The 20,184-nt window shown below is 41.1% G+C and overlaps 1 pseudogene; it reads left to right on the top strand.

Annotated features, from left to right (window-relative positions):
* Positions 1-1,747: 1,747 nt before the first annotated feature.
* On the top strand, positions 1,748-1,901 carry LOC148664926 (U1 spliceosomal RNA; annotated as a pseudogene).
* Positions 1,902-20,184: the final 18,283 nt, after the last annotated feature.

Raw genomic sequence — 20,184 nt, 5'->3', positions numbered from 1 at the left:
GCTGTTTTGCAAGGAAGAATGGGCAAGAATTTCAGTCTCTCGATGTGCAAAACTGATAGAGACATACCCCAAGCGACTTGCAGCTGTAATCGCAGCAAAAGGTGGCTCTACAAAGTATTAACGCAAGGGGGCCGAATACTTTTGCACGCCCCACTTTTCATTTTTTTATTAGTTAAAAAAGTTTCAAAAATCCAATAGATTTCGTTCCACTTCACAATTGTGTCCTACTTGTTGGTGATTCTTCACATAAAATAAAAAATTTATATCTTTATGTTTGAAGCCTGAAATGTGGCAAAAGGTTGAAAAGTTCAAGGGGGCCGAATACTTTCGCAAGGCACTGTATAACATTCCTATAATCACAACTATGAATTTCCACTGTGGGTATTACATGTCACAACGCAGAAATGCAACAGTGACGTGTCGTAATTACAAATGTACATGATAAGTGATTTTGTCTCTCCTACCTTAGTGTCGGAATATTAGGATGTTCTGGTGACAAGGAAGGAGGGAAAAAGTAAATCAGCAGAAGGGGTGCTATTTTGTTGACTGTTAATCCTTACATGTTCAGAAGGTCATATTTAAAAAATGGTACAGTAAATTTTCTTATACTTAATGATTTTCATAATTTGTCACATTACCTCAGTGGCAGAATTGTGAGACTATTTTATAATCAGGAGGGAGGGTCATAGCAATAAGCAGAAAGTGCCATCACCCTTTGCTCATCTTCGGTTAACCATATTCTCACATGCCATGTTCTAAATGTCCCATTGTAGACGCCATATTAACATTTCTTGCAAAATGCAAGATTTTGAGACTTTTAATAATCAGAAGGCAAGGTCGTGGTAAATATGCAGAAAATGCCAGTGAATTAATGGTTTGCTTTCGTCTTATTTACTTGTCGTCTAACATGCCAGTTTGTGTTATTGTGAGTTTTGAAAATTGGTTTTCGATTTTCTTAAATGTGTTTCATACAAAAATGCAATTTGGATAATAATTATTTACATATTCCTCTTTACTGAGGCTATGTCCAGTAATCCACTCGGATAAGTATTTTTAAAAATAACTATAGAGAGCCATCTACAGGCGAAAGGCGGCATAACATCACAGTAGCATCTTATAAGGTGGAACGAAAAATGCGAATAAGAAGCTGGCGAATAAGCAGCCAACTTCAGCTTCGTTAATGCAACAGGATTGGGTGAGGTGGAAAAATATTTCTTCCTCTGAATCCTAACATTTTTGTAGTTGTTCCAGGACTGCTCGCCCCAGATAAAGCTGCCAATACATCACTTGTTTCTACTCCATCAATATCAGCAGTGTTATCGGTACTAAGCTCCACAGCGAGCCTTCCCTGCAGCGGAGCGTGGAAACTTTCTCCCCGCGCTGCAGGAGTTGTGTGCGCTGCAGCGGTGCCGAGAGAACGGCACAAAAGGCAGCAGGCTCTGGAGAGCGGGTAAGAGACGGAGCCTTGTGGGCAGGCAAGCAGGCCCGTTTTTTGGAAATTGCTGAAAAGGCTCCGGTGTTTGTTCGGTGTGTGGCAGGCGCACGACGCGAGCTTGCGTAGCGATCTGCCGGTCTGGTGTTATGCAAATGAGGCCGAATTGTGTCCCGGGACATGCTGCGAATGCGCAATCGCGACTGCAGATGTGTAGGAAACGGCGCGCTCGTTTTCTCGTTTTGCCCACCCTTTTGAGTGTTAGTGTGGCGTGTGAGTGTACGAAAGAGTGGGCCCAGCAGGACGCGGTGGTGTGCGGGGCGAGGAGCTGGGGATCAAGAAGGAGGTTCACCCAGATCGAGGCTCGGCTATTGCACTCCGACTGTGCTGACCCCTGCGAATTCCCCTAATGTGGGAATCTCGACTGCATCATTTCTGGTAGTGGGGGACTGCGTTCGCGCTCTCCCCTGATGTGCTTGGTCCAATATCAGATACGGAAGAGTTACGACACCACGAGCTGCGATAGGATCCCAGTTCGAAAGGAGTCGATGCCACTGCTTGTTCCCGGTTTCTTTTAGTTAGAGGTCCGGAGAAGCATTTCAAGCTGGATACACTACTCCTTCCGGACATTCATTCCCTTTTCAAAGTCAGTCGTTTTGCTGTTGTAATGTTGCCATAGCCAAAATGTAATGTAGTGTGCTCTCTGAAGGCACCAGTTCTATAGGGTTTGGGCATTTACTGGGACAATTATTAATTGTAGCAGTAAATCACAAAATTGATTCTTTTGATGGCTTTAGAATCCAACCATGCGATATAACTCAAACAACGCACACACACAGGTACTAATGCACGAGGATACATTTATTAATACATAGAATATGCATATAAACCTAACAGATCTTATCACGAGGGTTATCAGAATACAAAAGATATATATTCAGTCAATTACAAAGAGTTACATATATCAAGAGGACATACGTTCAGTATATCATTCATTAAGACCGTTTCGTAAATGAACTTGGTTATAACTTCTACATTAAATACTCAAAACAAGTACATAACTCTTAGGAATTAAATTGATATCAACTGGTTGGGATAACAATTGAATTCTCGAGCTGTAATGCATTGAAGTTGAATACTCATCCAATCTCTGGGGATTCAGATCTCCTGCGGGCACAAAGAAACAGTTGCAGGCTGTTGCTGTCCAATCCGCGCTCTCTGGCTCGGTGCCAGGCTGTGCTGTGCGGCTTGCGACGGTGCGCTGCTGATGTTCACTGACCAGCTAGTTAGTGTTGGCTTTAACTAGCAAAGTTTGTGCACAGGAGAAAAGATGACTGTGGGTCCCAGCAAGTCAGGAAGAGGACCGGTTCGTTCCTGATGAAGAGCTAGTTCTGAATAGTGATTCAGCTGTCCACAGTTCCGACCTGTTCACGAGGCCTGCTGCTGATGCAAACCTCGGGTGGATCCTCTGGTTACTCTCTGGCAATCTCCGCTCTAGACTCTTAGAACAAAGGAAAGTTCTGGCACTCGGACACACTGGCCGTTCCGTGGTTGTCCGGGCTGAGTCTCAGGATGGTCAGGAGGCGTGCTGCGAGAATGTCCTACCCTTGGGAGCCTTCTGCTCCTTGGCCGTCCTGCCCTGGAATTCTCCTTTGAATTCCCTTTAGAAAAGTCCACAGAATTCTCACAGAATCCCCCTCTGAATCTCCCAGGCTCTCTGTGTTGCCTGTTTTTACCTGGAGGAACTTCAGCTCGTTGATTGGCTGAAAGTTCCATGGGCATCAGAGTCCCACGTGGGTTACTCGGCCCTACCAGTCCCTGATTGGTTGATCAAGGTGAGATATGAGTCACTTACTCCTGACACTTAGGAATGCAGTCCAGATGTCCATCTGGCACTCCTTAGACAGATAGGCGCCAATGGATGACCATTGATCATGATAGCCAGGCTTAGCTAAGTGCATCCCCCTTTGGGAGCTGTCCTAGGAAACCTTATCAAAGGAAATCTTAAATCAGCCTGCATGGATAGTTTCTCTGTGGCTGCACCACAGAGATGAACAGAGAGATGAGGCCTAATTTGGGAAAGCTCAGAAACACTTAATTCTGCCTTATTATTAATCCACTACATATCCCCCCTTTTTGAAGGTCACGAGGTCCCGAGGCATTGTTGCCTTCAAAACAAAACAGAGTTAAGTGATGTCCCTTGCCATTAGAACATTAATCTTAAATGTCTACATTACTCCTCGAGAATTCATACCGGAACCAGCATTGGATACAAACAGGATGAATAACATCTGGAGTATGTATAAAGACGGTAGGAGACATTATCTAAGTCTAGGAATTACACATCAGGAAGTTCACTGTCAATATCTGATACCTCTGTAGTAGATATTTTGGGAGAAGTCACTTCCTTTCTTTTGACATGCTACCTTTGACTCATTCATGCTACCCGGAGTACATCTTGATGTGAGAGTACAGCATTCAGAGTACACTGTCAGTCATGATCCAGCTACCCAGCAGCAGTGTTACAATAACACCAGTTCCTGTTCCCAGCCCCCCGATAAACCACAACACCTGTGTTGGGTATCTGCTAGGGTGGTTTGGAGGTTTGTTCCATTAAAGCAAACTAACTACCTGTACTTCTTCAGGGCTTGCTGTTTCTTGGATTTCTATCCAATTCAATAGTGTGGCACTTGAAGGCATCAATGACCTCAAGTTTGGTCTTATGTTGTCTGGTTCTAGACAGTACAGTGTTAAGTTCAAGCTGTACTATGGCCTCCTCGGGAACTTGCAGGAAAACTGTTTGATTAGGTAGCTGCATTGCGGTAGCTGTATCATGCCTGTCACAAGTCATGGTGACAGTTAAATGTGGTGTGTTGACCAGCCATTTACGTCCCACCTGCTCTTCATGGGGTTCATTAACCTCCCTCTGCTCGTTAGTAGCTTTACACCCTTCATTGGTGAATCGTTTAGACACAGCCAATGGATAGCTTTGGTAGCCATACCCATCTCAAGATTTGGAACTGAATTCAATCCTGGAATGCCTTCTGGGTGAGCTATGAGCGATGGGGTTAATGTCACATACTCCTCTACTGAGAAGAGTGGAATCAAGTGGGTTGGGAATTGTGCCATGGCTAGACTGGCTACAGTGGCACTAAGCTCCCTTAACAGGTTTTGTGTCAACATTCTGGCCTGTTGCACACAAGCATAAACCCACTGTATAACACCAACAATCATGTCCACTGGTTGGGGAATAAAGTTTAACCCTGTTGCATAGGAAGTTGCCTGTAGGGTTTTCCCTAAGCTTTCCAACTTTTGCTGCTGTTGATACAGTCTGTCACTACCCTCTGGCATCTCAGACACCTGCCTTCTTGGGGCAGTCAGGGGGAGAGTGCCAGTAGCACACAAACCTACCAGAAAAAGCAAACGTGCAACAGTGGCGGCAGCAATCAGTCCACCCAAAAGTATTTTCGGGTGGCTGATCCCAGTCATCTCCTTCTGAGTGACTGTTGCCTTTCTAAGCTGGCGCAGCACGTACATGGTATCTTTCTCAGTATGCCCTGTGGCATCTTGGGCACCAACATCCTGGAGATCTGTGGAAATCTGACGCAGCTGCTGATGCTGCTCCTCCTTTTCCAGGGCATCTGCTTTTTCAATTTGTTCATGCCTGTGCTCTAGGAACCCTGCAGGGGGTGATGCAGCGGTGGAGCATGCCTGACCCTTGGCTGAGTGGTCATCTGGAGCACCTGAGTGATCTGGGATTGTTATCCCATTCTCACTGTTCAGGTCCACCCTGCACACCTCCTGATTGAGGAATCCCTCTATCGGCATGTTTACAATCGTTCGCTGGGCGTGGGTGTAGGACACCTGCTCGCTCCCCCCTTCCCTCGCTAGGGGTTCAGGGAGCTGCCCCAGCACTGGGATAGCTAGTTCGCTGTCTTTGAACTTACTATCACTCACCAGGCCCATCTCAGTGCAGGCGGGGATTCTGACACCCCTCTTTGCGATGTCCTGCACTGGCAGGCGGGTGACTTGACCATCCAGCTCCAGTTTGGCTGAACCACTGTTGGTCAGACTCAGACTGACAGACTGAGCTGGTGGCTATAAGAAAACTGGCTCGGCTTTCATTCCCTGTCCCTTCTGGGGGACTGGGTGTGTTGGCAACCCTGCCGTTGAGGCAGGAACAATCAGGTCAGTCTCACTCACTACCTGGTAGTTGTGAGAAATAATGTTACCTGACTGCAGGTTCCCTGGGTCAAAGCAGAGGGAATCGGCATCTGGGAACAGGTGTGTCCACAGCGCAGTAGTCTCAGCGTCCAGCTGGACCTCCTGTCTAATCTGTGAATGTTGCACCAGGGGCACCTGGCGGTGGCCCTGCAACAGCTGCTCAAGCAGATCCTCACTAATAGAGGACCTCTCAGGGCTAAGGGTGAGGGCTACATCACCAACCTGCTCTCCTGCCATCTGGATCCCTTCCACCACTACAGGGTGGTGTTCCTGACCCCTCTTGGGTGCCAGGGTGCACAGGGAAAGCTCCTTTTCATCGCCAGGTGGGAAGATCTGCTCCTCTTCAGGGATGTTAAAGGGGTGTGCTTTACCTGGTGGATCAAGCAGCTGCTCGGAGCACTGCTCCTGTGGCAGGGAGGCTGTTGGGACCTCGGCCGGGACACGACTTCCCTGCATATCCGGGGAACAAGAAAATATTTTTATTTCTTGTCCAGAGGGAACAGAAGGAATCTCCGCATGGGCTTCTGTGTTCGGTGGGCACTGTGTGAGCACAGTCTGCCTCTTGGCCCCCCTTTCCTTCTGTACAGAAGGCTTAGGAGCCTTGACCTGTTTCCACACCTTGCCTTTCTGGTGATTCACCAAAGGTTCCTCTCTGAGTCGCATGCCCTTTCCTTTTTCTACCCGTTTGAGCTTGCCGTGTGACATCAAACACCTTTCAACCTCAGTGTCAATCAGTGTTTCACTGGGTAAGACATCTCCCATGGCAGCCTTGAGGTAAAAGCTTGCTTTTCCTCTGCGTTTTACTGCCTGCTCTGTGACTTCAGGGGTGGAGTCAGCACTCGCTTGGGAGTGGCTGACCTCATCCAGGCAGGAACTCTTCCGCTCAATCAGATAGACTGAGGGAGGGAGAGGGGGCGGGTCTCCGCCTCCTCCATTGGAGAGTATCAGGTCATTCACGCTTCCGGCAGCCTTGGGGAGCGGTTGTCCCTGTCCTAATAAAGCTTGTTCAAGCCTGGCCAGGCGGGCGGCTACTGAATCCTTTTGTTCAGCTTTTTCTAGCCCTTTCCCTCCCCCGGTGTTCTCATGGCACTTAGGACGCTGGGTGCGGTCCTGTGTGAGTGCTTTGGAATGGGGCTTAGCCAGCTCAGGAGCCTGTGCTCCTTCGAGCAGGGGGGAATTAACCCTGCTGGCTCTGACGGCGAACACAGTCGCTTTAGCAGCTTTTTGCTCAGAGCGACTTTGGACATCATACTCCCAGGCTTTCTGCACGAATCTCTTAATATCAGTCATTTTCATGGTCTGTGCATCTGTATGCATTAAGATCATCTTTCTGACTGACGGGTGGAGATTCGCAATGAATAAACCCTTGAAATGTGTGTTCTCTTCGCAACCCTCATCATTTCGCCCTGCAAAATAAGTTCGTCTAAGTCTCTCGTAATATTCGCGAGGGGACTCTGCTCTCTCGTGCTTAATGTTAAGAGCGGCGGCTATCGCGGCAGTCGGGTCAATAAACGCACTGTATTCTTCGATAAGTGCTTGACACAGCTCCTCAAAATCATTACAGACTTCTTTCATCTGCCTAGCCATCCACTCATGTACGGCTCTGCTGGTAGTTTTCCTGACCAGAAACACTTTCTCCTGTTCTGTGGCGTTTGGCAGGTACTGCAGGTAATACCTGAGGTCTTGAATATAACTCTCGATATTATTCTCTGACACTGCGGGGTCAAATCTCTCTATGTCCTTCGCTAGCTCTCTCAGAGAATGGAGATTTATTCTCCTAGCTTCTCCGCTGACGGAGATATGGAAGAGATCGTGGTCAGACCTGTCGCTGCTAGAGAGAGTGCTTAATAGCGACTCGAATTCAGACCTTTTAGCAACCATCGTTAAACTTAAAGAGTATTACTTTTAAGTACGAAATCACAGTTTTACCACAGAAAACCACAAGATCAAGTATGCAATCAACCCGGTAGATCGCAAAAGATCACAAAACAATCAAGCACTGCTTAAAGAGCAAGGGGAACTTTTTCTTTCGGCTTTCAGCACACTGTATTGTCGTGTATGAAACCCGCGGCGTTTTATATTGAATTATTCCGCTTGGTTGACTCATTTCAGTCTTGCCACGCCCGTGCCAGGGACGCCAAATAATGTAGAGAAAACCGGTTCAGGGACGCCAAATAATGTAGATTATGCCGGTTCAGGGACGCCAAATATGTAATCATAGTGGCTCTCTGAAGGCACCAGTTCTGTAGGGTTTGGGCATTTACTGAGACAATTATTAATTGTAGCAGTAAATCACAAAGTTGATTCTTTTGGTGGCTTTAGAATCCAACCATGCGATATAACTCAAACAACGCACACACACAGGTACTAATACACGAGGATACATTTATTAATACATAGAATATGCATATAAACCTAACAGATCTTATCGAGAGGGTTATCAGAATACAAAAGCTATATTCAATCAGTTACAAAGTGTTACACAAATCAAGAGGACATACGTTCAGTATATCATTCATTAAGACCGTTTCGTAAAGTGAACTTGGTTACAACTTCTACATTAGATACTCAAACAAGTACATAACTCTTAGGAATTAAATTGATATCAACTGGTTTGGATAACAATTGAATTCTCGAGCTGTAATGCATTGAAGTTGAATACTCATCCAATCTTTGGGGATTCAGATCTCCTGCGGGCACAAAGAAACAGTTGCAGGCTGTTGCTGTCCAATCAGCGCTCTCTGGCTCCGTGCCAGGCTGTGCTGTGCGGCTTGCGACGGTGCGCTGCTGATGCTCACTGTTGGCTTTAACTAGCAAAGTTTGTGCACAGGAGAAAAGATGACTGTGGGTCCCAGCAAGTCAGGAAGAGGACCGGTTCGTTCCTGATGAAGAGCTAGTTCTGAATAGTAATTCAGCTGTCCACAGTTCCGACCTGTTCACGAGGCCTGCTGCTGGTTACTCTCTGGCAACCTCAACTCTAGACTCTTAGAACAAATAAAGTTCTGGCACTCGGACACACTGGCCGTTCCGTGGTTGTCCGGGCTGAGTCTCAGGATGGTCAGGAGGCGCGCTGCGAGAATGTCCTGCCCTTGGGATTCTCCTTTGAATTCCTTCTGAATCTTGTTGAATCTGAATCTGAATCTGAATCTCCCAGGCTCTCTGTGTTGCCTGTTTTTACCTGGAGGAACTTCAGCTCATTGATTGGCTGAAAGTTCCATGGGCATCAGAGTCCCACGTGGGTTACTCGGCCCTACCAGTCCCTGATTGGTTGATCAAGGTGAGATATGAGTCACTTAGTCCTGACACTTAGTAATGCAGTCCAGATGTCCAACTGGCACTCCCTAGACAGATAGGCGCCAATGGGTGACCATTGATCATGATAGCCAGGCTTAGCTAAGTGCATCCCCCTTTGGGAGCTGTCCTTGGACCTTAAATCACCTTGCATGAATGGTTTCTCTGTGGCTGCACCACAGAGATGAACAGAGAAATGAGGCCTAATTTGGGAAAGCTCAGAAACACTTAATTCTGTCTTATTATTAAGCCTCGCCGCTACACTGTGAAATAACTTCCTCCAAGGTATTGCCCAATTGTGGCATATTTACCAGATGGTCCTTAATTTCTTCACTGAGTCCTTGACGGAAAAGAAAAATAAGGACCTCATCGTCCCAGTGAGTCTCTGCTGCCGCTACTCGAAAATCAATAGCATAATCATGTACAGACCGGCGGCCTTGGTGGATGGAGGAGAGGCGGAATGCTGAGTCTTGGCCAACTACGGGGCGACAAAAAACCCCCTTAAATTTTTCTAAAAAAAAATCATAATCCTGAACTTCAGGAGCCCCGCGATCAAGCAGAGCAGTAGCCCATTCCAGAGCGCGGCCGGTTAGCAGTGAAACTATGAAGGCGATCTTGTCCTGAGGAGAAAAAAAGGTTTCCGGATGGAGCCTGAGAACCAGCGCACACTGTGCTAAAAAGCCCCGACATTTGGTAGGGTTGCCGTCAAACCTGTCAGGTGGAGTTAGTGGAAGAGGTTGAGGGGCAGGTGTAGCAGCTGGCGGGGGCGGAGCCGAAGCGGCAGCTCCAGCGTTGCTTCCTCGATTGCCGATGGGCGGCATTGCAGACAGGTGCGCAGAGATCTGTTGGACGGAAGCCTGGAGCTGGAGTAAGGCTTGTCCGTGCTGATCTCCTGTTGCTCCGCTGGGTCCATGTTAAATGGCTCAGTATTCTGTTATGAGTTCGGTAATAGGGACCGAACCAGTGAGTGAACCCACTTGCAGGAGCGAACAAAGCCAAGTCGTAATCCGAAAGCAAACAGTAATCGTAGGAACGAGCCGAGAGTCCAGGGGAAGCCAGATATCCGAAAGGGTACGTGTACCGAAGCCGAAGAGTAATCCAAAGCCGTAGTCCGTAGAGTAATCCGAGAATCCAGAGGTAGCCAGAAATCCAAGACAGAGCGAAAGCACCAATCCAAGCCGAGATCCGAAAAGCCGAAGTCCAAAGGGAAAAACCGAAAGCCGAAATCCAAGACAAACACAGAGTAGAAGAAGCGCAACCAGGAAGCTCGATAGGGAAAACCAACACTGAGCAACAAGTTAGGGAAGGACAGGTGTTTAAGTAGGATGAGACGGGGGTGTGGTGGTGAATGGGAAAACTGATAGGTGAACTGATAGATAGGGGCTACGCCTACTTCTGCCTCCTCCGTTGCCGGGAGCCAGGGTTCGTAACAACAAGTAGTATTCCTGCAAGAAACTCATTTGAAAACTGAGGATGTGCATCACATCTGTAGAAATTGTGATGGACAAGCTTATGGATCTGGAGTTTCATCCAAAAAGGGTGCTGTTGACATTCTTATTCATAAACTTGCTCCCTTTTCACTCAAAAGTAAAATAGAGTGTCATGATGGTAGATTTATTTGTTTGACTGGTAAATGAAACTCCAAGTTAGTGACTGTTGTTAATGTATATGGTCCTAATTTAGATGACCCAATATTTATTACAACGATAGAAGCTGAATTGATAAGGTTTGCAAACACTTATATTTACACTTATACTTATATAGTTAGCATTAAGCAGAGCACAACATAGCTTCTGTGAAGAAGGGGAAAAAGCAGGGAAAATGCTTGCAGCTTGGTTAAAAAAGCGCTGTATGTGCAATACTATTAGCAACATCAAGAAAATGGATGGGACAATTACCAAAGATCAGAAAGAAAGAAATTCAACCTTTGTTAGTTTCTTTGAAAAATGTATATTCATCTGAAGCCTTTAGCACACTGGAAGATATGCAGATACAGAGCTCCCAAAATTTAGTACAGAAGATAGAAACTTGAGTCATCTCTCACTCTATCAGAAGTCAAAGAAGCAATAGCAATTCCTTTTCTCACAATAAATCACCTGGACCCGATGGATATACAGCTGAGTTCTACCAGACATTTCAGTCCGTACTTAGTCCAATCTTACTGCAAACATGTAATAATATGTGGTTAACAGACATGACTTCACTATCATTTAGAGAGTCTCTAATAACCCTTATATATAAAAAGAGTAAAGATCCATCATTGTGCAGTAGCTACCGCCCAATAAGCTTAATGAACTTGGACAATAAGGTTCTAGCCAAAGTATTTGCTTATCGGTGCTACCAAAAACCATACATCCAGATCAAACAGGAGTTATGAAAAATAGATATTCTTTAAATAATACAAGAAAAATGTTTAATTTGATTTATCATGCTAAACTCAGTAAATCAACATCAGCTATATGCACACTGGATGCTGAGAAGGCCTTTGACAGAGTTTAATGGAAGTACTTATTTAATGTGTTAAAAGTGTTTTGTATATGGGTAGGAATCTTATATCGCAGTCCACAGGCATCCATAGTGACTAACAGCTGTGTATTCAAACCTTTTGTTTATATAGAGGCACCAAACAAGGGTGTCTTATTTCATCTTTACTATTTAATTTAGCACTCGAACCTTTAGCCTGCAAAATAATAGAATCAGTCAAGATTAAAGGTTTAGGTGTTCATAAAAATGTTTATAAGATTGCTCTATAGGATGATGATGTTATACTGTTTTTAACAGATGTGCACAAATAAGTCTCAGCAGCTGAAAGTTGTCATTGAAAGTTTTGGTAAGATGTCAGGTTATAAGGTCAACTGGAGCAAAATGGAGCTTATGTATCTCAATTCATTATCATTGAATCATAAGATTGCTCACCCAGTACGAGTTACAACAGAGATAGGGTATCTGGGGCTGAGAATAAAGTCTAGCTTGAAAGCTACCAGAGATGTTAATTTAAGAGACTTGTTAAATCAAATAAATGGGGATATACTCAGATGGAAATGCTTATCTATTTCCATGTGGGGTAGAACTAATAAAGTCAAGATGTCAATACTACATAAAGTAAATTATACACTGAAAATGCTACCTGTGGAGATTGACAAGAAATGGTTTGAGGCACTGCATAAAACGATTACATCTTTGGCCTGGAAAGGGAAAAAAGCTATTTGTTCTTTTGAAATACTTACTGTAGCATAAATTAAGGTGGGTTAGACCTTTTTTACAATTATTACTTGGCATTTGGCTCAGTTCAAGCAAAGGAGTGGTTTAAATCAGAAAAGAAAAGGATTGGGTACAAATTGAGCATGATACAGTATCATAGCTAGGTATCTCCTTAGAAAGTTTGTATTATAGCAGAGAATGCCCTAAATCTTTACTTGAAACACCATTGGTTCTTCTTTTAAAAAGAAGTTCTTATTTGGTTGATAATAATAAGAAGTATATAATAAGATGATAATCAGAACAAGTTGGTTCTTATTAAAAAGCTGCAATAAAATATTATCTTATGATGCTTCACTATCTGTACATCAACCAGCTGTTAGTAAATTGGGTCATGTGTAAGGTCAGAGAAGTCTTTTGATATGTGTGCATCTCAGTGGACAGCTGATCTCTGTGTAGGGTCAGAGGACATAGACTGTGATATTGTGTTGCATAATGTTAGTTATCCATTTAGAACTATACATAACAAACTGCTTGAGTACAAAATTTTAAACAGACTCTATTATACCCCAGAAAAACTGGCATAAGTGGCATAATACAGGAATGTGTTCCAAATGTAACACACATAAAGGATCACTATCGCACTTTGGTATTGCACTTGGCACTATGGTATTGTCAGCACATACAGTCATTCTGGACCTCCACAGTGGGAAAAGCTCTCAGGCACCTAAATATCTCAATTCCACTTACTCCCATTACATGTATCCTTGGTGATTTATCAAAGGTTAAAGCAGCAATTCAACATAAAACTACTTTTTTGACTCTCTGTATTATTGCTAAAAAATAATATTGTGAGAATGGATGGACAGTACAGGACCATCTTACAAAGAATGGATTAAAGAGGCTGTATCACAAGTTACATTTGAAAAGATTTCATATAATTAACAGGGGAAACTTAAGGAATTTTTGATGCCCATTAGAGACATACTTGAATGGCACTGGATGTTAAGAATATTAGTAGGACGTTTTTGGATTATTTTTTTGTGAATGTACGTTTTTCTTTTTGTTATTGTCTAATAAAGAACAAAAATGAGTGAGTGAAAACAAAAATAAAAATAACAAAGTCATCCAAAGTTGTGGGGTGGAGGTGGGTTAAAAAAGACATTGAAAAATTATTGAAAATAAAAAATTATTTTCTTTATCTTTAAGTTTTAAACTCAGTGTGCAACCTTTCGTAGCAAGCCATGTATTTTTCCAAGACATACAAAGCTGGAAAAACAGATCTACATAGTTGTTTCTTCAAGACTTTCTAAGTTAAAACAGTTATTTTCTTACATTCTTAAATAGATCAATAATGGATTCAATTTCCATCTGTTACCTTCATTCTTACTGGCAGGATCTCCAACTTTCAGATGAAAGTGGTGAATGTTTCAATGTTATAATAATATATGTGTTTTCCTTGTGTTCAGCTTTTAACACGCCTTTATTTCACGCATTACTACTCTTGTACTGGAACTCTCAGGGGATGAGGGAGTTCGTCTTGGGGTGAAAAAAACTTTCTTATACTATGTATATCTTCAGGGTTGTCAGGATTATCTCCTGCCCTTCTCCTTTTCCATCTCTCTCTTACAACAAATTTCCTGATCCTTCCACACAATCTATGGAAGTCTAAAATAGAGTGGGAATATGTAAAAAAAAAAACTATTTTTAATTTATGGGTGGTTTTGTGACCAGCATCATGGCTTTGTTTCAGCCACCTTGTTAAGCCCAATCAAGATGTCAATCATTTTTAGCAACATTTGGAAGTGTAAAGATTCTCCACCAGTAAGGAATCAAAGGTATTTCCTCAGATGTCTGAAGGATAGGGACATAGACACAGCAGTTAGTGTATTAGTCTTGAGGGAAGAACCACAGTTAACTCTTTCTGTTGTTATATCTAGTCACTTCCAAGGATGCACTATCCGAAAGATGACCTGCTCCAGGGTTGTGGCAGGGATGAACACAGTCAGCTCGCCACAACATATTTTCCACAACTAGGAGTTATGGTTCTTTCTGATTCTTTTATTCATTTTTTTTCATTTTTTTATCACTTATATATAATTCATTAGATAAATGAAACTTATCATCATGTTTGTAACACAATACAACTGATTCTAAATAATTCTCAAGAACTTGTGTTGGAGACCCTTGTTTTAAAGTTAACTGTGATAAAGTATTTGACAAATCAGGTAGTTTGTTGTTTACTTAAACATTATTTAGGGACTTTGACAGTATGCCCAGGCGATGCATTACATACCTGTTACATCGCCCTGCTAATGGAGATATGTGTGTCCTCCATCTAGGAGAAGGGATTTGCAGTTTTGGTAGTGCAGATGAAATTGGGGAAATAGTAAACATCAAGACAAGGTGATCGCTTGTAACTATTCATAACACTATTAATAAAATGTTAAGGTATAGTTTACAAACAATTGCTATTATTACTACTGCTGCACTGGTTTCACAGAGGACAATGCATTCCATAATCATTACAGGGACTATGGCATTGCAAAACTGCATAAACAGACTTGCCACAATCAGCTGATACTACCCTTATCTGTAAGTGACATTCTTGAAAACCAGCCTTTTGTTTTCTGCTTACCTGCACTTCCTCATACTCTTGAAACCTCAAAAAGCAGTTCTCATTATCTTTGACTTCTTCAGGGAGGTAAAAATGCTAGTCATCTAAAAGCTACAGTAGAAGTAAAACTGAACAGAATAATGCCAGTGGTGGAAATTATGTAAGCTTTGATGATTATTTGGATTCAACATTCATGAAATGCTATGAGCTGTAACAAAGTAGTTGGCACAGTTGGTATGTAATTCTTACATAATTTCCACCACTGGCATTATTCTGTTCAGTTTTACTTCTACTGTAGCTTTTAGATGACTAGCATTTTTACCTCCCTGAAAAAGTCAAAGAAAATGAGAACTGCTTTTTGAGGTTTCAAGAGTATGAGGAAGTGCAGGTAAGCAGAAAACAAAAAGCTGGTTTTCAAGAATGTCACTTACAGATAAGGGTAGTATCAGCTGATTGTGGCAAGTCTGTTTATGCAGTTTTGCAATGCCATAGTCCCTGTAATGATTATGGAATGCATTGTCCTCTGTGAAACCAGTGCAGCAGTAGTAATAATAGCAATTGTTTGTAAACTATACCTTAACATTTTATTAATAGTGTTATGAATAGTTACAAGCGATCACCTTGTCTTGATGTTTACTATTTCCCCAATTTCATCTGCACTACCAAAACTGCAAATCCCTTCTCCTAGATGGAGGACACACATATCTCCATTAGCAGGGCGATGTAACAGGTATGTAATGCATCGCCTGGGCATACTGTCAAAGTCCCTAAATAATGTTTAAGTAAACAACAAACTACCTGATTTGTCAAATACTTTATCACAGTTAACTTTAAAACAAGGGTCTCCAACACAAGTTCTTGAGAATTATTTAGAATCAGTTGTATTGTGTTACAAACATGATGATAAGTTTCATTTATCTAATGAATTATATATAAGTGATAAAAAAATGAAAAAAAATGAATAAAAGAATCAGAAAGAACCATAACTCCTAGTTGTGGAAAATATGTTGTGGCGAGCTGACTGTGTTCATCCCTGCCACAACCCTGGAGCAGGTCATCTTTCGGATAGTGCATCCTTGGAAGTGACTAGATATAACAACAGAAAGAGTTAACTGTGGTTCTTCCCTCAAGACTAATACACTAACTGCTGTGTCTATGTCCCTATCCTTCAGACATCTGAGGAAATACCTTTGATTCCTTACTGGTGGAGAATCTTTACACTTCCAAATGTTGCTAAAAATGATTGACATCTTGATTGGGCTTAACAAGGTGGCTGAAACAAAGCCATGATGCTGGTCACAAAACCACCCATAAATTAAAAATAGTTTTTTTTTTTACATATTCCCACTCTATTTTAGACTTCCATAGATTGTGTGGAAGGATCAGGAAATTTGTTGTAAGAGAGAGATGGAAAAGGAGAAGGGCAGGAGATAATCCTGACAACCCTGAAGATATACATAGTATAAGAAAGTTTTTTTCACCCCAAGACGAACTCCCTCATCCCCTGAGAGTTCCAGTACAAGAGTAGTAATGCGTGAAATAAAGGCGTGTTAAAAGCTGAACACAAGGAAAACACATATATTATTATAACATTGAAACATTCACCACTTTCATCTGAAAGTTGGAGATCCTGCCAGTAAGAATGAAGGTAACAGATGGAAATTGAATCCATTATTGATCTATTTAAGAATGTAAGAAAATAACTGTTTTAACTTAGAAAGTCTTGAAGAAACAACTATGTAGATCTGTTTTTCCAGCTTTGTATGTCTTGGAAAAATACATGGCTTGCTACGAAAGGTTGCACACTGAGTTTAAAACTTAAAGATAAAGAAAATAATTTTTTATTTTCAATAATTTTTCAATGTCTTTTTTAACCCACCTCCACCCCACAACTTTGGATGACTTTGTTATTTTTATTTTTGTTTTCACTCACTCATTTTTGTTCTTTATTAGACAATAACAAAAAGAAAAACGTACATTCACAAAAAAATAATCCAAAAACGTCCTACTAATATTCTTAACATCCAGTGCCATTCAAGTATGTCTCTAATGGGCATCAAAAATTCCTTAAGTTTCCCCTGTTAATTATATGAAATCTTTTCAAATGTAACTTGTGATACAGCCTCTTTAATCCATTCTTTGTAAGATGGTCCTGTACTGTCCATCCATTCTCACAATATTATTTTTTAGCAATAATACAGAGAGTCAAAAAAGTAGTTTTATGTTGAATTGCTGCTTTAACCTTTGATAAATCACCAAGGATACATGTAATGGGAGTAAGTGGAATTGAGATATTTAGGTTCCTGAGAGCTTTTCCCACTGTGGAAGTCCAGAATGACTGTATGTGCTGACAATACCATAGTGCCAAGTGCAATACCAAAGTGCGATAGTGATCCTTTATGTGTGTTACATTTGGAACACATTCCTGTATTATGCCACTTATGCCAATTTTTCTGGGGTATAATAGAGTCTGTTTAAAATTTTGTACTCAAGCAGTTTGTTATGTATAGTTCTAAATGGATAACTAACATTATGCAACACAATATCACAGTCTATGTCCTCTGACCCTACACAGAGATCAGCTGTCCACTGAGATGCACACATATCAAAAGACTTCTCTGACCTTACATTGAGAAGGTTGTAAAATGTCCAAGCCTTCACTTGTATGGTAGTCTGCAATAGTTTATTGCTGTAATTATCCAGTTCTTGTTTTAATTTACTTAGCAGAAAGGGTTTAGACAGTACACTTTTAAGTTTTGAGTAATTTAAAAACAAATTCGCTGGAAGAGATGTTTGATGAGATAATTCAGAAAAGGACAACAATTTGTTATCTCTAATCACATGACCCAATTTACTAACAGCTACTTGAATCCATACTGACCAATTAATTTGTTTTGACAGTATAGTTATTCTTGGTGATCTAAATAATGGTTGATGTACAGATAGTGAAGCATCATAAAATAATATTTTTTTGCAGCTTTTTAATAAGAACCAACTTCTTCTTATTATCATCTTATTATATACTTCTTATTATTATCAACCAAATAAGAACTTCTTTTTAAAAGAAGAACCAATTGGTGTTTCAAGTAAAGATTTAGGGCATGCTCTGCTATAATACAAACTTTCTAAGGAGATACCTAGCTATGATGCTGTATCATGCTCAATTTGTACCCAATCCTTTTCTTTTCTGATTTAAACCACTCCTTTGCTTGAACTGAGCCAAATGCCAAGTAATAATTGTAAAAAAGGTCTAACCCACCTTAATTTATGCTACAGTAAGTATTTCAAAAGAACAAATAGCTTTTTTCCCTTTCCAGGCCAAAGATGTAATCGTTTTATGCAGTGCCTCAAACCATTTCTTGTCAATCTCCACAGGTAGCATTTTCAGTGTATAATTTACTTTAGGTAGTATTGACATCTTGACTTTATTAGTTCTACCCCACATGGAAATAGATAAGCATCTCCATCTGAGTATATCCCCATTTATTTTATTTAACAAGTCTCTTAAATTAACATCTCTGGTAGCTTTCAAGCTAGACTTTATTCTCAGCCCCAGATACCCTATCTCTGTTGTAACTCGTACTGGGTGAGCAATCTTATGATTCAATGATAATGAATTGAGATACATAAGCTCCGTTTTTGCTCCAGTTGACCTTATAACCTGACATCTTACCAAAACTTTCAATGACAACTTTCAGCTGCTGAGATTGATTTGTGCACATCTGTTAAAAACAGTATAACATCATCATCTTATAGAGCAATCTTATAAACATTTTTATGAACACCTAAACCTTTAATCTTGACTGATTCTATTATTTTGCAGGCTAAAGGTTCGAGTGCTAAATTAAATAGTAAAGATGAAATAAGACACCCTTGTTTGGTGCCTCTATATAAACAAAAGGTTTGGATACACAGCTGTTAGTCACTATGGATGCCTGTGGACTGCGATATAAGATTCCTACCCATATACAAAACACTTTTAGCACATTAAATAAGTACTTCCATTAAACTCTGTCAAAGGCCTTCTCAGCATCCAGTGTCCATATAGCTGATGTTGATTTACTGAGTTTAGCATGATAAATCAAATTAAACATTTTTCTTGTATTATTTAAAGAATATCTATTTTTCATAACTCCTGTTTGATCTGGATGTATGGTTTTTGGTAGCACCGATTAGCAAATACTTTGGCTAGAATCTTATTGTCCAAGTTCATTAAGCTTATTGGGCGGTAGCTACTGCACAATGATGGATCTTTACTCTTTTTATATATAAGGGTTATTAGAGACTCTCTAAATGACAGTGAAGTCATGTCTGTTAACCACATATTATTACATGTTTGCAGTAAGATTGGACTAAGTACGGACTGAAATGTCTGGTAGAACTCAGCTGTATATCCATCGGGTCCAGGTGATTTATTGTGAGAAAAGGAATTGCTATTGCTTCTTTGACTTCTGATAGAGTGAGAGATGACTCAAGTTTCTATCTTCTGTACTAAGTTTTGGGAGCTCTGTATCTGCATATCTTCCAGTGTGCTAAAGGCTTCAGATGAATATATATTTTTCAAAGAAACTAACAAAGGTTGAATTTCTTTCTTTCTCTTCTTTGGTTATTGTCCCATCCATTTTCTTGATGTTGCTAATAGTATTGCACATACAGCGCTTTTTTAACCAAACTGCAAGCATTTTCCCTGCTTTTTCCCCTTCTTCACAGAAGCTATGTTGTGCTCTGCTTAATGCTAACTATATAAGTATAAGTGTAAATATAAGTGTTTGCAAACCTTATCAATTCAGCTTCTATCGTTGTAATAAATATTGGGTCATCTAAATTAGGACCATATACATTAACAAAAGTCACTAACTTGGAGTTTCATTTACCAGTCAAACAAATAAATCTACCATCATGACACTCTATTTTACTTTTGAGTGAAAAGGGAGCAAGTTTATGAATAAGAATGTCAACAGCACCCTTTTTGGATGAAACTCCAGATCCATAAGCTTGTCCATCACAATTTCTACAGATGTGATGCACATCCTCAGTTTTCAAATGAGTTTCTTGCAGGAATACTACTTGTGTTTTTAACCTCTTCAATCTATTCAATATCTTAGAGCGTTTGGTTATACTATTGACACCTTTATTATTCCATGTCACAATGTTGAGAATTATCCATTAAACATAAACAAATACAGTGTAAGAGTGAGAGAGTATGTTACAATGTTGTATATCCCAACCACCAAAGTGATGACTCCAAAATGCTGTCTCAAGCTCCCACCCTCCATTCCCCTTCCCTTAATGATCATGAAGCTGAGAAAAAAAAACCTTGCTTTTTACTCACCCAAGTCAATCATTATACCAGTATCTAAATGTATTCGTTATTAGTATACAACTTCACAAAATAATGTACATAAACATTATTACATTTCAT

The sequence above is a fragment of the Lepisosteus platostomus genome, chromosome 5 (genome assembly GCF_059453375.1).
Source record: "Lepisosteus platostomus isolate fLepPlt1 chromosome 5, fLepPlt1.hap1, whole genome shotgun sequence".
NCBI lineage: Eukaryota > Metazoa > Chordata > Actinopteri > Semionotiformes > Lepisosteidae > Lepisosteus > Lepisosteus platostomus.
This window is presented reverse-complemented; position numbering and strand designations above follow the sequence as displayed.